Source organism: Pteropus alecto, unplaced genomic scaffold (genome assembly GCF_000325575.1).
Source record: "Pteropus alecto unplaced genomic scaffold, ASM32557v1 scaffold153, whole genome shotgun sequence".
NCBI classification, from domain to species: domain Eukaryota; kingdom Metazoa; phylum Chordata; class Mammalia; order Chiroptera; family Pteropodidae; genus Pteropus; species Pteropus alecto.
In genome coordinates, this window is record NW_006434516.1 from 657,341 (window position 1) to 673,656 (window position 16,316).

General features: G+C 36.4%; 1 long non-coding RNA gene across 2 annotated transcripts in view; it reads left to right on the forward strand.

Moving 5' to 3' along the window:
- The first annotated feature begins 4,382 nt into the window (after window positions 1–4,382).
- Window positions 4,383–16,316, forward strand: part of LOC112477877 — a 65,024-nt gene continuing 53,090 nt past the window's right edge. Inside the window, exon 1 of one of the 2 annotated variants that reach the window (XR_003045610.1) lies at window positions 4,383–4,474. This is a non-coding gene — a long non-coding RNA (uncharacterized LOC112477877). The remainder of the gene's footprint in view (window positions 4,475–16,316) is intronic. The other variant, XR_003045611.1, reaches the window with a different exon arrangement.

The window sequence follows — 16,316 nt, forward strand, 5'->3', positions numbered from 1 at the left end:
TTTAAAGCTATAAATTTTCTTCCATGTACTAACTGATAAATGGACAAACAAGATGTGATATAGCCATACAATGGAATACTATTCAGCCACAAAATGGAATGACGTATAGATACATGTAACAACATGGATAAACCTTGAAAAGCACCATGTGTTATTTATTATGTTTTTATAAATTGTTTGCATTAAATAATGCATATATATAGGCTTAAATTCTGATAGCGCTGTAAATATTAATAGTTTTTTGATATTGAGCGATTTGACTGTTTTGTTCCTTTGAACCAAGGATTGCTTAGAGGAGAGTTTTCAGAAAATGTTGGTGGTTTGATATGTTTATAGTCTATTTGCACTATTGATTTATAAATTTTTACATTGTTATTAGAGAGCTCAGAGACTATAGGATAATTTGTAGGGTATGTTGAAGTCTTTTTAGCAAAAAATGGCCTAATGAAAGTAATGTTCCTTGGGCATCTAAAAAGAAGGTATGTGTTATAGTTTCATGATTTAGAATTTGATATATTCATTAGATATAACATGTTATTCAGGTATTTTAGATTTGAAATAGTATAATTTATATTTTTATACTTAATTTTTGATGACTGGGAGAACATTGAGTAAACACATCATATTGGTTCTGTATTTCCATTTCTCTCATAGTTCCGCTTCATAAATGTTTATGTTTTATTGCATGAATATTTATGACAACCCTGCATGTAGATAGTGGCTTCTATCATTATTAAGTTAAATTCTTGCTTTCACTTATTGCTTTGTGCTTTGCTTTCAACTAGGACTAATATTAATAGTTGACTCCTAAATTTTCCTTGTTCTCATTTGCTTGTTTGTTACACATCACTTTTTTTTTAAAGAATGTTGAGTCCTATTTGTGTCTCTTGTTTATAGCATGCGAGTGGATTTTATGTTTTATACAATTGAGAAATATTTTTTAAAGATGAGATTATCTTATTAACATTTATTGATATGAGAGTTATATTTGGTGTATTCACTTTGGTTTAACCTATATTTTCAGTTTGTTTTCTACAATTTGGTACATATTTTGTTTTTTCTTTGCTTTTGTGCTTGTATTCTTTCCGAGAGTCTGGAAAGTTTATGCTCTGTTTTCAGTTTTGTTGTTAATAGTGTGGTTCTGTTTTTGTTTTGTTGCCATTGTTTTTTCTGATAACTTTTAGTGATATTCTTAACCTTGTGTATGTGCACTATATCAGCATAAAAATCATAAATTTAATATGAGTGTAAAGCTTTATATTATATTATATAAATATACACTTTATATAATATGTAATTTATATCACACAAAATATGTAATATGTAAGATATTATCTATTTTTTAGATTATGGTAAACTGCACATAAAAATTAACATTTAAAGTACACAATTTAATGGCATTTAGTGTGTTCATAATGTTGTGCAACCCTTACCATTATTTAGGTTCAGAACATTTCATCATCCCAAAAGGAAATCTCTCATGTATTAAACAGTTGCTACTCATTTTACCCTGCTCCCAGCACCTAGCAACTGCTAATCTGCTTTTTGTCTCTAGTGATTTGCCTATTCTTAGATAGTTCATGTAAATGGAATCATACAATAAGTAGCCTTTTTTGTCTGGCTTTTTAAATTGAATATATGATCTCCAGCAATTCCACTCCTAGATGTGTATATGCATGTTCATAACACGATTATTCACAAAAGCGAAAAGAGGAAAACAACACAAATTCCCATCAACTGATAAATGGACAAAATATGATATATTCATACAATGGAATATTATTCAGCCATAAAATGAAATAAAGATATTATAATATGAATCAACTTTGAAAAATTTTGTTATTTATTGTTATTGCAAATTATTTGCATATTAATAGAAATTGTATATCTCTATCTGAGAGACTGGCTTTTGTGTTCCAAAAGCCTAAAGCATTAGAAGAAATTATTAAGAAAGGCAGAAAATGTTCTCCTCACTCTCCCACCCTGCCTCCAGACTAGAAACTATTTCTCCCAAGAGTTGCAAATTGATGAAGCTGAGAGTGAAGAGTTTGCGCTACCTAGAGAAAGGGGCTCTGTGCCCTCTTCTTTTGCCTTGCTCTGCCTTGCTCCTTCTCCTGGGCAGATAGCAAGACCCAGGAGCTTTGGAGGCAGCAAGAACAGAAAGAATGTTCTCCCATATTCCATGGAGAGTTGAGGAAAGTGGTTAACTGCCAAGAGGGCATGCTGCATGGTGCATCTCAGCAATGGCTGGTCTGACCACAACTTCTAGGACCCAGAGTGGCCCAGAAGCAATGACATCATAACCACGTCCTTAGATATCACTTGAAAATATCAGAGAGAGCCAGAAGGGAGTGTGCAAATGGTGCAGGAGCCACCCTTGCAACAGCAATCTGTGTATACCTATGGCTGAAGATCTCTGAGGCACAGACATAGTAATTTCCTCTGTGTATGTGTAAATCCAATTCTAGATGGCTTCTCTTAGACAAAATGCACTTATCTTTTTGGTACTGTACATAGATCTGGAACTTGGACATAGCCTAAGGGAAAGTTTGAGGAAAATCAGAATCAATAAGATTAATTTTCTACCACTTCATTGGGTAGAGAAAAAATAATAAATTTTTATCAACTGGGTTTATATACTTATACTTAACCACTTTATACATATGTTGACAGGGATTATTTTTTTCTTCAATTTTTATTTTTATTCTTTTTGTTGTTTTCTGTTGCTTTCAGGGAGGAAATGAAGTAAAAATGCTTTATGCCAGCATCTTTAATTGGAAGCTCCACATTAACTATTTTAAACACACTAAGATTAAAAATAAAACTATTTGATGTAAAAGGTTTTTTGGGGGGGTGGGTAAAGATAAAGAAAAAAGGAATATCCTTATGGTCAAGTTTGTAGATTATCTAACGGGTCTTATTCGATTTTTCTAAACTTTGCCAGCAGACAAAGTTTATTTGAGAACAGACAATTAGCTACATAGAAAATGACTCATCATGTATTATTTGCAAGTGGAAAGAATGAAGCCAACACCAGAAAGATGTCCTGTCTCACTGCCTTATGTATAGTTGACTTGGGGATATGCTGTTTGGAAAAAAGGGAAAAACTCCAAAATGTCTTAATTAAAACTCATCATACAAACTCAGAAAAGATGCATGCAGGAATTACTAAAGCTTAAGTAGTTACACCTGAAGGGGAATAAACATTTTGGCTTTGAAAAATCTACCCGAAGGAAGTGGAAGCTGAGTTATTTTTGAACACAAGATGCCCATCCATGCTCATGTTAGGCAAATTTGCATCATATGATAGGACAGTTTGAGTGGGGTGAATGAAATGAAACAAACCATGAAACTCATTCAGTTGGGTGAACCAACAGTTTCTCAAGCTGAGTCTGCAATCTGTTTGGAGATTAGCTTCATTAATAGAAAGTGACACAGTGGAGTGACATGATCATTTTTCTCCTCTATAGCTGTTTGTTATGATTTAGACACCCTTTTTGTGTGAGATATAAAATTACCTCATAAGGTAAAATGAAATGATGTTATCTTTTTTAAAAAACGTGTAATGGCCATGCTGGTTTCAGCAGCAATGATTGAGCAGCCCATCTGTGAGAGTCAGAAAATCATTATAAATGTCATTAATTGTTCTCCTTTTGATGCCTCTGGGAGGGAACCATGGCGAGATAATCTTACCAGGAGCATGCATTGCTATCTTTTTTTCTTCCTTGTCCACTCTGTGGGCACTTCCTAAGAGAAGAGAGTGTCCTCTCATCTTTTTGAGAACATTCTGTTATGACCTAGGGAAGGATTTGCACTCAGTAGTCAGTTGTTCTGTTAAAGAGGAGCAGCAGCAAGTTCAGCAGCTCTTGTGACTCACCTGCGCAATTAGTGCCCCTGGAGGCATTCCTATGAGTCCATGATCTGTGCATTCTCTGATGACAGACACCAAGGAGATGCCCAAGGCATCTGACTCACACAGGAGGCAGCTGATATAGTGAAATGTGTGACAGCTTGGAGCCGGCCAAACCTATGTTCAAATCAAATGCTCTAGGACATATTACCTCTATAGCCTGGAATGAGTTTTGGAACAATTCTGAGTTCTAGATTACTCAATTAGAATAGAAATCAAATTCATATCTCAATATTTTAATGAAATTAATACATGTATTGAATATCTACTATGTACCAGAGTCAATATGGAGAGATACATTTATTTTTATTTATTCAACAAATAATTATTGAGAATCTATTTTGTGCCGGGCAGTAAAATGAATGCAAAAAAAAAAAAAATGATTGCAGTAAAATGTGATAAATACAAGGAAGGAAGTGATTTTAGGGTTTAGTGAGAGCAAATAGAAGTGTCCACATGACTAGTGTGATCGTCAGGGGACTCACAGAGGGGAGCTGCTGGCACTCAGTTTTGAATGAGGCAGAGAAACATTCCAAGCAGGGAGATGACCAGGCTTCCTAGTGAGTAAGTGATGGTGGGAGACCCAGACCTTAATTTAGGAGCTTTTGGACTCTTAATCTAGTGCTTTCTTTTAGTGCTATATTCTGCATCTTGGTTTGAACTTTAAAAGAATAAATACTAAATTAAAAAGTAAAAGTATTAAGGAAAGAACATGTAAAACCATAAATGGATTAAATGTAAAGAGCCATTTAAAACTTAGGCTTCCAACAGTCTCTCATACCAAGATTGACATTCTGATGCTCTTCTTAAATAATAATATTCAACTTATTTAAAAATTTAATAACAAAGTCTAAACTATGGGAGAGTGGAGGAGAGGTAGAGAGAATGCATTGCATGATAAGAATTATTTAAGTTATTGAGATACTAAACTTTCATTATTATATCAAGGATGAGGTAATGAGATGTTAATCCTTTCAAGATTTAATAGATTTATTATTCTAATGAACTATACCTGACAGCTTTGAACTGTATATAAAAACTTACTAATCTTTTGACAGACATTGAGGGTTTTATTTCTCTCAGTCTAGGTGTATGATTAAAGACTTATGGTTGAGATTGCTCACTGAAATTTTTCTCATGGCATAGTGGAAAACTGAGTATATTTCTCCCTGTCCTCTTGACTCTATTGAATTAAACTGTGGAAATAAAACTTTGTAAAGCAGAAATTAGAGAAGTAATGATGGAGAAGATTAACTGGTGTGTGGGTCCAGTGATAAACAAAATTAAACACAAATGATGGAGGCTTTTATCAGCCTGCTCAGCAGGACTCTGTCTCATTAATTAAACAGCTTTGCTAATTTAACAAAGATGTTCTGAATACCTAGTTTGTGCCAGCAGTGTTGGTGCCAGGGAAACAAAGTTAACCAGGATATAGTTTCTGTCCTTGAGAATCTCAGCATCTAGGCAGCAGCCAGGATGGCTGACTATGGACTCCCAGCTAGGCAAGGTTACGTGGTGAGATGAAGAAGGGACAGGAAAAGGGGCAGAATTAATGGACTGAAAGATGTGGTGTGGTTGAAGAATTGTCAGAGTTAAGACATGACAGAGAGTGAGTAAGAAGACAGAATGTGGTGGTTAGAGGGTAAGATGCTTAAAATAGAAATTCAGAATATTGCGCAATAATTAGTACTGTGAGAGCACTGTTTTTCAGACTTTTTTTGACCATGACTCACATTAGAAAGATATATTGTATACCTCTACCCAGTACACATGTATATAACTGAAACAAAGTTTTATAAAACAATTATTACCCTTACTATAGAAAATGTACTGTGATATTGCCTGTCCTCTTTTATAGATTTTAAGAATTGATTTTATTACTCATTAATAAATTGTCATTCTGCTTGAAAATCACTGGGGATGAGTGGCTGATGAGGGGTCAGACCAACTCATTGACAATGAGAAGATAAAGGAACTCAGAGGCCAGAGTATTAGATGGATTGTTCATGGTTTTGAAATCACCAAGCATCATGATGGGAGTAATAGAAGAGAAAGACAGTGGTCCAGGGGATAGAGTCTTCAATGAATGAGAGGAATTAACCAGGAGGAGAATAGACAATTGCAACAAGGAGGAAGAATGGTGGCTTACAGTCTGATAGAATATTTCAGAGGGGTCAGGAATCTTAGAGAGAAAGGGAAAACATGGTGTGGGAGCAGCTATGAGGAGTGAGAGGCTATTTGTACCATATGTGTGAGAAAAACTTGGCTGTCAATTGGGAATTGTAAGAGAAACAGAGTCATCAGAGAGAGATAGCTTCCAGTTAGAAAAGATGTAAGGAATGTTTAGAGAGAGATTAAAAATAGAGAGGACTCTACTTTCTGGAACTCATAGTCTGTCCTCAGGTTGGAGTATTGAGGAAAGATGGGAGTTTTGTTCAGTTTAGGGGATGAATCAAGCTTCGAGGAAATGAGTCTCAAGAATGAGTCTTAAGCTTTCTATGGTAATTGAGGTAAAAGAAGAGTATTGCATCACAGGCTTCAACATGGTGTTCTCTGGGCAGAGGTTAATCATCCTTCATGAGAAATCTCTTGAACAGTGTGTAGTTTTGAGTCAGGGAGCATTGTGTGGGGTTTATGTCTGATGTTTTAAGAAAGAAGAGGGGAGAGTAGGAGATAAGATACCATGTCTACCCTCTAGGCAAAGACTTAGAAGTTTGGTTAAATGGCAGCCAACAAAAAAATCATAATGTAGCCTGCAAGTGCCATTCACTGTGAAAGAAAATAGAAGAATTAATTTCTCAGAGAAATTGGGAAAGATGTCACAGAGAGGGTGAAATCTAAGTTGTCTTAAATAATGATAGAGTCTTTGCCTAGTTACAAATAGAGAACAGACTAGTTCAGGCAGTGAGAAAAACCTGTCAGAAAGAACAGAGCTATGAAATATATCAGCAAGTGGAGAGAATGGAGGGACATCTGGTCCTATGAAGGAGTTGTGGTTTAGGCTAGCATGGCATTCTGATGGCTTGGTGCCTTTCTCCAGGGAATGGCACAGTCAATTTATATCATTTGCTCTGGTGGGTAGACATGGCTTACACTTGTGAGATTTTACTCAGAGGAGTCTGCAGCCTCCCATGGGAGGGGACCATGGCTGGTTGTCCACACATCCATTCCTAACAAATGACAGTGACAGCCTCAGAGAGAACAAATCATATCTTTGGAATTCCTGAATACCAAGATTAGGAAAAAAAAAACATTTTAGAGTGGTTTTTCCCCGCAATAATTTCATTTGTCATTCATTTTTTTAACAGCATGCATTGAGTAAAGACTAATAAGGAGGAGAAGTATGTGGTTAGGAAAATCCCTGTGGAAAAAGCAGATCTGAGTTTGATCTTGTCACTGGCTTAGTAGGTTGCAGTCCATTTGTGCATTTAAATTAAAATTAATGTAGTGAGTCTGCACTAGCCTTTTAAAAAAAGAATAGAACATACTAGAATAAAAAATATATAATGAAGTAAGGAAAAATATAATTTCCATGATGGACAGGGAGTGTAAATGCTGGAGGGCCAAAACTCTTGGTATTAAGAAGTAGAGGAGATGGTGATCAACTCTAGCCCCATATAGAGGAATAACTGGCATTATGCTTTGAGAGAGGGTATCATGATCCCTCTCTAGAACTCAACATCCTGATGTTTAAGGCCAAGGGTTGGGGTAATCGTTTTGTTTTCTTTCAGTTCTAAAATTCTCTGTTTCTCTTATTTCATCTAGGAAGATGGTTGCAAAGCTCACAGTAGACAGAATGCTAATGTTTATTATTTCACAGTGTATTTTATCTGAAGTTTTCTGTCTCATGGGGTCAGAGAATTAAAATTATTATCCTTATTGCTAATACAATAAAATATTTTTGAAACTAGAGAATCCATTCCTACAGTTATCACAGATCACTGAGTGATAGCTATGTGGTGAAATAATAAATTATATTATCATCTACATTAATAATGAATTACTTAATCAGTTATTTAAAACCTATGTTAAAGTGGAGGGAATTGACTTGATCTCAATAATAAACCAAGGAAGCCTTTTTAGAGCTAAATTAATGCTTTTTAACTGATAATACTTACAGCCTGGCTCAAAGATAACTATGGAACTAGGAAATGACCTGTCTTAGAGGTTTTTAAATTTCTTTCATTAAGTCGCACTCCTGTGTAGAAGCAGGAAACTAGATTGATCATACAATATATTTGTTTTCTCCTAGCTCTATCTTTCTCTTTTCCTGACAGCACATTTATTCATGTGTTATTCATGCTGAGCTTTTTAAATGACCAGCTTCATTTGCAATTTGCTAGAAAGAGGTATTGTGTAACTTCTGATTTTTGAAGGGAAACATTTCCATAGAATGATTAAATGCAAGGTACTACTGATACAGTGTCTAATAACTTTCTGGAGATTAGAGAGAAAGCCATGAGTAGAAAACATGGTTGTCTCTGAGTTTTCAATGTGTATTGTTAAAATAGAAGATTTAGAAAAAAATAATGCTCGATACAAGCTTAGAAGTTGTGGACAGCAGAAGGGAAAAATAGTCTCACTTTATTGTTATCTATTGGAGCTTATCAAGAATAATCAGATAATAAGTTGCAATACTTCTATTAATTTAATAGGTTGGGAGCACATCTACATATCTGTTAGATTAGGATTAAGTTTTTAATGCAAAGCTATAAATAACTATAGTTGTTCTAGACATTGAAAATCATACAAAGGTAATAAAATAGTGCAGAAAATAGGAGCCAGCATTACATGGTTTTTATGACTATGAAAACAAAATGTGTAAAATTCCTAGTTTAAGGTCTAGTACATAGCAGTCACACAGCAAGTGGTGGCTATTAATGTTTATAAAGAGTATTTATTAGTAAGTAGAATCTGTGGCCAAAAAAAAAAAATCTTCGTAGATTTCTCTCTATGTTTCCTTTATTTGGAAATTAGTTAAACTTTAGAAAAGTGGCAAAAATAAGAATGATACAAAGAATGCCAAGGTTCAGAGGAAGATAGTGGACTAGGTAAAAGCAGGGTTCATCTTCTCCCAGGACCGCATTGAAATTACAACCAAACTATAAAATAACCAACGTGGAGAATCAATCACCTGAAGTCCAGCTGATCACAACACCTACATCAGATAATATAAAGGAGCCACAGTGAAGCCTGTAAGAAGGACAAAGTTGCGAATAGGGCTGGACCCGCACCTGCAGGTTGTGGAGGATCGCTGGGAGGAAGAGCGAGGCTGCTGAGGCTCTCCTGAGAGAGACAGGGTTCCTGGTATCATTTGGGGGCTCTCCAGCACAGGATCCCAGCCCAGAGAAGAGGAGATTCCAATAATTCTGACTGAAGAAACTAAAGGGGATCTTGGCCACCTAGGTGAGATGGAAGGAGACTGAAACCCTAGAAGTCCCTTTGAAGGACCTGTGCAAAGGCTTTCTGACCTGCAGACGCTCACCCGGGTTGCCGGTGGTGGGTCAGAGGCTCGCATGAGATTTATTCTGAAAAGGTCTTCAAGCCTGGCATCTGAAAAGGCAGCTACCATTGTGCCTTAGTCCACACCCCCTACTGGGCAATCTACAGACCTTACCAGCTTGACTATGCAGACCCTCTGGTCTGAGAGCAGTGTTTCTAATCCCAGCAACAGCAGCCAGTTGCTGTGAGCCACATTTCAGAGATAAGGTCAGGCAGATTGCTGCTGCCAAAGTGAACTTGGGCAGACTGGGGACCTGTGTGCTAGTCCAAGACAGCAGCTGGTCTCGCTGTGAGCTGAGTCTTCTGTAGGAACTCACAACAGTTACCAAATTTGCAGCAAGACTGAGGATGAGTTGATCTGACTGCCATTGTCTCTCTGAGACCCCGCCCTAGCTTACCCACAAATTGCCCAGGGGCCCCATTGACAGTGAACTGCCACCGCCCGGCCCTTCCCCTTCCTTGATCTCCTAATCCATACAGGCAACAAACTTTGGCTGGCACAGGGTGGCACTGCATAGAACTCAATGGCAGGCAGACTTTTGCTGCCTATAAGAGTTGCAATATTGTGTCCGGGAAGCACAGATGCCTATGGGAACGCCCCTTAGAGCAGCTGGTCTCACTGTGATCTGTGTCTACAGTGGGAACACCCAGGCACAGAAGTTTCAGCAAAATCGAGGCTGTATTGGTTGAATGGACCTTGTCTCCCTGAGATCCCACTTCATCCAAGCCACAGAGTGCTTGCAGCCCATTGACAAGCAGCCTCTTGTGCCCTGCTTGGCTCTGTGGTTGAGCAGTTAGTGCAAGCGACACCCTTGGCTAGTGCAGTGAGCGCATTTCGAAGAAAACAGTTGTGGACAGACCACTGCTGCCTGTATGAGCTACAAAATTTCTTCAGTGGATTGCAAGGGTCCGTATTTGCTTAACAGCCCTTGACTCCTTGAGCTCTTGCCTTATCCAATACACATAGTGCCCACAGCACATTGATAGGCATTTGCCCCTGCTCTGGGATAGTGCATTTAGGCCCAGGGTGGGCAGCAGTTGACTTTGCTGTGAGTGGAAACTTGTACAGTGAGCCACAGAGACAGCACATAAACTGACACTGCGGTGGCAGGGGAAATTTACTTAATAGACCCAGAAGACTCCCAGGGTCCTTGTGCCATCCAACACGTATATTACCTAGAGCTCATCCAGTTTCAGAGACTTACAGGCATCTGATGGCAGTATCAGGCCTTGAGGAGCACTGGTCCCTCCACTAAACTGCCATAGGTCAGGGACGGGGGATAACCGAGAGCTGCCTACAGAGTTGTCTCTTCTACTTACTGTAGATCCAGCATAGAAAACAACCATCAGCGGATCGATTTGTAGTTCTCACTGGGTAACCCTGAGCAATCAAAAGCAGAGGCTGACCTTGGCCTATGGGGGAGCCCCTCCCAAGGGGCCACAAAACCAACGCATCTGGAGGCTGACACCAGACCACAAAGGAGCAACTCCTGACTAGTCCCATTAGTGATACACACAAAGGGTGGTTGTGACAAGTACACAAGCCTGCTAGGGCAAATCCCACTCAGTGGGGTCAGCCCCCACACAACAACTGTGGATGCAGCCAATTCCCACGATTAGTCAGCCTGAGCATTAATCCCATCCACTGATCTACTAACAACAATAAAGGCTTGGCGACAACAGAAGATCACACACAACCCACACAAAGATCACGTCCAGAGCCACCAGCATAAGGGATCAAGGAAAGTGTGACACTGGGTCACACAAGACACCTTCCACATTAGGCTACCTTGCCAAGGCTGAGATGAAACAAATATTCCTAATACATAGAAACAAACACAGAAAGGCTAATAAAATGAGAAAACAAAAAAACATGCCACAAATGGAACAAAAGAAACTTTGCCTTCACTCTTGAAATTAATTCTTGGTAGATATAGAATTCTAGGTAGAAATTTATTTTCTTCCCGCACTTTAAAGATTTATTTTCCTTTGGCTTTCACCTTTTCTGTTAAAATGTCAGACTTGTTGTCATTGCTCCTTTGTATATAATGTGTCTTTTCAACAGCTGCCTTTAAGATTTTTCTTTGTCTTTTGGTTTTACTACGATGTACCTAGATGGATTTTCCTTTACATTTATCCTGCTTGAAGTATAAAATGCTTCTTGAATTTAGGGTTTGATAACTTTCATCAGTTTTGGAAAATTCTCAGACATTATCTCTTCAGATGTCGTATATGTCTCCATGCTTTTTTCTGTTAGTTATTTTTTTCTCTTAATGCTTAAGTCTGGATAGTTTTTAATGAAAAGCTGCTGTGGAATTCAAACAGACCCATACCAAGACACATCATAATTAAAATGCTAAAGGTCAAAGACAAAGAAAGAATTTTAAAAATAGCAAGAGAAAGGAAGCTGGTTACTTACAAGGATACTCCCATAAAAATGTCTGCTGACTTTTCAATGGAAACTGCAGACCAGAAGTGAATGGCAAGAAATATTCAAAGTAATGAAAAAGCAGAATCTACAACCATGGATACTCTACCCAGCAAAGCTTTTGATTAAAACGAAAGGTGAGATAAAGAGCTTCCTAGACAGAAAAAGCTTAAGGAATACATCACCAACAAGCCAGCGTTACAAGAAATGTTAAAAGGTTTTCTGTAAAAAGAGAAGGGGTAAAAAGAAAATAGAAATAACAAATATGAATAATAAAATGACAGTAACAATATATCTATCAGTAATCACTTTAAATGTAAATGGATTAAATGCTCCAATCAAAAGACATAGGGTAACCGAATGGATAAGAAAACAAGACCCATGCATATGCTGTCTACAAGAGACCTACTTCAGATCAAACGACATTCACAGACTGAAAGTAAAGAGATGGAAAAAAATATTTCATGCAAATGGAAATGAAAAAAAAAGCTGGGATAGTAAAACTTATAACAGATAAAATAGACTTTAAAACAAAGGCTATAAGAAATAAAAAAGGGCATCACATAATAATAAAGGGATTGATAAATCGAGGACATAACCCTAGTAAACATATATGCACCCAATATAGATGCACCTACATATATAAAGCAATTATTGACCGACATAAAAGGAGAAGTCAATAGTAATACACTCATAGTAGGAGACTTTAACACCCCATTGACATCAATGAACAAATCTTTCAGGCAAAGAATCAACAAGGAAACAATGGACCTAAAAGATACACTAGAACAGATGGACTTAATAGATATTTTCAGACAATTTTACCCCAAAGCAGCAAAATATACACTCTTTTCAAGTGCACATAGAACATTTTACAGGATAGACCACATGTTAGGATGCAAATCAAGTCTCAATAAATTTAAGATTGAAATCATATCAACCGTCTTCTCTGATCACAATGATGTGAAACAAGAAATCAACTACAAGAAAAAAACTGGAAAATACACAAACATATGGAGGCTAAATAACATGATACTAAACAATGAATGGATTATTAATGAGATCAAGGAAGAAATCAAAGATATCTAGAGACAAATGAAAATGAAAACACAAGGACTCAAAATTTATGGGACACAGCAAAAGAAATCCTAAGAGAGAAATTCATAGCAATACAGGCCTACCTCAAGAAACAAGGAAGAGCTCAAATAAACGATTTAACCTTACAATTAAAAGAACTAGAAAAAGAACAGCAAACAAGTCCAAAGTGAATAGAAGGAAGGAAATAATAAAGATCAGAGAGGAAATAAATGAAATAGAGTCTAGAAAAAGAATACAAAAGAGTAATGAAACCAAGAGCTGGTTCTTTGAAAGGATAAACAAAATCAACAGACCTTTGCCAGACTTGTGAAAGACAAAAGAGAGAGAACTCAAATAAATAAAACCAGAAATGAAAGAGGAGATAAAACCACAGACTCCATAGAAATACGATGGATCATAAGAAAATACTATGAGCAATTATAAGCCAACAAATTGGATAATCTGGAAGAAATGAACACATTTCTAGAAACATACAATCTCCCAACACTGAATGAAGAAGGTATAGAAAATCTGAACTGACTGATTACCACCAATTACATCAAATCAGTAATCAAAAACTTCCCAAAAAACAAAAGTCCTGGACTCAGATGGCTCTAAAGGTGAATTTTACCAAACATTCAAATAATTATCACCTATTTTTTTCAAACTATTCCAAAAAATTCAAGAAGAGGAAATGCTCCCTAATTCTTTTTATGAGGCTACAATTACCTTGATTTCAAAACCAGGCAAAGACATTACAGAAAAAGAAAACTATAGGCCAATAACTCTTTTGAATATTGATGCAAAAATTCTCATCAAAATATTAGTAAAGTGAATTTAGCAATACATTAAAAATGTCATACACCATGAAAAAGTTGGATTTATTCCTGGGCTGCAAAATTGGTTCAATATTCGCAAATCAATTAATGTGATACACCACATTAACAAATCGAAAGTTAAAAACCATATGATCATATCAATAGATGCAGAAAAAGCAGTTGACAAAATCCAGCATCCATTTATGATAAAAACTCTCAGCAAAGTGGGAATATAGGAAACATACCTCAATATAATAAAGGCCATTTATGAGAAACCTGCAGCTAACATCATACTCAATGGGGAAAGGCTAAAAGCATTTTCCTTAAGATCAGGAATAAGACAAGGATGCCCACTTTCACCACTCCTCTTCAACAGTGTATTGGAAGTCTTAGCCACAGCAATAAGACAAGAAAGAGAAATAAAAGGCATCTGAATTGTAAGAAGTAAAACACATTATTTGCCAAAGACATGATATAGAGAACCCTAAAGATTCCACCCAAAGACTATTAGAACTGATCAATGAATCCAACAATGTAGCAGATTCCGAAATAAATATTCAGAGGGCAGTGCCATTTTTATACACCAATGATGAATTTTCAGAAATTAAGAAAACAATTCCATTTACAATTGTGTTGAAAACTATAAAATACCTGGAATCGAATTAACCAAGAAGGTAGAAGATCTGTTTTCAGAAAATTATGTTATTGAATAAAGAAATTGAAGATAATACAAATAAATGGAAGCATATACCCAGTTCATGGGTAGGAAGAATCAACATTGTTAAAATGGCCATACTACCCAAAGCGATATATAGATTCAATGCAATCCCTATCAAAATACCAATGACATTTTTGAGAAAGGTAGAAGAAACAATCCTAAAAATTTATATAGAGCCATAAGATATCCTAAATTGACATGGAAATCTTGAGAAAGAAGAACAAAGTTGGAGGAATCACACTACTTAATATCAAACTATACTACAAGGCTACAGTAATCAAAACAGCATGATACTGCCATAAAAACAGATACCTTGATCAATGGAACAGAATAGAGAGCCCAGAAATAAATCCATGTCTATACGCTAACTTAATATATGACAAAGGTGGTAAAAATATACAATGAAGTAAAGTCAGTCTATTCAATAAATGGTGTTGGGAAATTGGACAGATACGTGCAAAGAAAAAGAAGCTGGACCATCTTCTTACACCATATACAAGAATAGACTCAAAATAGACTTAAATGCAAGACCCAAAACCATAAAACTTTTAGAAGAAAACATAGTCAATAAACTCTCTGATATTACTAATAGGAATTTCTTTTCAGATATATCTCCTTGGGCAAGGGAAACAACAACAACAAAATAAACAAATGGGACTACATCAAACTAAAAAGATTTTGTACAGCAAAGGAAACCATCAATAAAACAAAAAGACAATTGGGAGAAGATATTCACTAATGATACATCTGATAAAGGGTTAATGTCCAAAATTTATGAAGAGCTTATACAACTCAACAACAACAAAAACAAACAATACAATTAAAAAATGGGTAGAGGACCTGAACAGATATTTCTCCAAAGAGGAAATACTGATGGCTAACGTACATATGAAAAGATGCTCAAGGTTGCTAATCATCAGAGAAACACAAATTTAAACCACTATGAGATATCACCTCACACCTGTCAGAATGGCTATCATCAATAAATAAAAATACAGCAAGTATTGACGAGGATGCTGAGAAAGAGAACCCTTATACATTGTTTCTGGGATTTCAAATTGGTACAGCTGCTATGGAAAACAATCTGGAGGTTTCTCAAAAAATTAAAAACGGATGTACCTTTTGACCCAGCGATTGCACTTTGTTATTTATCCAAAGAAAACCAAAACAATAATTTGTAAAACTCTATGCACTTTAATAGTCATGGCAGCACAATTTACAATAGTCAAGATATGGAAGCAACCTAAATACTCATCAACAGATGATTGGATAAAGAAATTATGGTTCATATATACAATGGAATATTACTCAGCCATTAAAAAAATGAAATCCTACCATTTGCAATGACATGGATGGACCTAGAGGTTATGCTGAGTGAAATAAGTCAGACCTAGAAAGATAAATACCATATCATTTCACTTATATGTGGAATCTAAAGAACAAAAAGAGCAAACTAAACAAAACAGACTCACAAATATAGTGGATAATTTGGTGACAGACAGAGGGGAGAGGGTTTGGGGGGCTGGGAGAATGGGGTGAAGGATTAAAGAAGTACAAATTAGTAGATGATAGTTGGACACAAGGATGGGGAGCACTGCACAGGGAATGCTGTTAGCATTAATATGATGGCTAAGTGGAGGGCCAGGGTAGGGAGGGAGCAATTGGGCGAATCGTTTAATGAACAATATAGATGTCTAACCAATGTAATGTATACTCAAAACTAATTTTAATAAACAAAATTTGTTAAAAATATGAATAGATGGGGGAGTAACCTTTAACCCCACAGCTTTGATCTTTGAAACTCATTTGATCATGACTGTTTATTCCTTAAAAAAATATTCTCTTCCAGAGGAGAGGGGGAAG